Here is a 1,110-nt window from a genome sequence, read left to right on the forward strand (position 1 = left end):
GTGTATTTATCAACCAAATTACCCAAACGTTAGTTTGTTCTATCACATACCTGATACCACTTTTATCTCTACCTTCTTTCTAAATAATGTCACAGGTTGCTTGATTTTTCACGGATGGTTTATCGTTCTTCCTTGAAGTTTTGTTGGTGTAATACGAGTAGGATTAGCATTAATCCCGTAATCARATTGGGATTTAATCCCAATCTCAAGGTTGAGGTATCATTTAAGGGTGCGTTTGGTATCCAGAAAGACAGAATAGGACAGACATGACAAATAAGATGACCAATTTAACCCATGCAATTCATTAGATTATAATCAAATTATTAATTGTTATAACAAAATATATCATTAGAAAGTTTTCATCAAGACGATTAAAATGACACCAAAATAAAAAGTTTATGTAGTTCTATTTTTATTTAACACATTTTCTATATATTTTATTATTATTACTAACATTTAATAAATGGCATATTCGATCAATTAGTTACTACAAAACATAATTMTAACAACACTTCTAAACATTATAACACACTACTTGTCTAAACGAACCTATCGTTTAAGCCAATATACTTGATCATACAATACCCCGAATTCCATAAATCTTCGTAGCTTTCCCTAACCAACTTGTTCAACAATTCCTTCCGCAACCTCGCTCACTTTTCTATGACACATGCATATCTTTTTTTTTTTATATTTCACCATAAAACTTCATTTCATATCATCATTTACTCGGTAAAATATCAATTTCCTGCCTTAAAACGTTACTCTACCTTTTGTGTGCTCATTTCGGTAAGTGTATCATCTTCTCGAACCCTTCGTAAAAAGCTCTAGTACGTAATCTTGTTCCCCTCATAGTCGGGTTACAATGTCCAGATTCACTACGGGCTCAATAACGTTAATCCTCGTTCAGCCCGCCAATGCACGAATCCAAACTCAAGTGGATGATATACACGGTACAAGTTTTAATTTGTTCTATGCCCATTTTATTGAAACAYAGATATACACACATGCATATGAAGATAAAATGCATAAATGATGATCATATTGGAACATATCTCGACTCTCATGTCTAACTAAAACTTATACCAACTATTGAACATTTAGATTTTT

This window comes from Cynara cardunculus, unplaced genomic scaffold (assembly GCF_001531365.2).
Source record: "Cynara cardunculus var. scolymus isolate 2C unplaced genomic scaffold, CcrdV1 Un_Scaffold_10391, whole genome shotgun sequence".
Taxonomy (NCBI): Eukaryota; Viridiplantae; Streptophyta; class Magnoliopsida; order Asterales; family Asteraceae; genus Cynara; species Cynara cardunculus.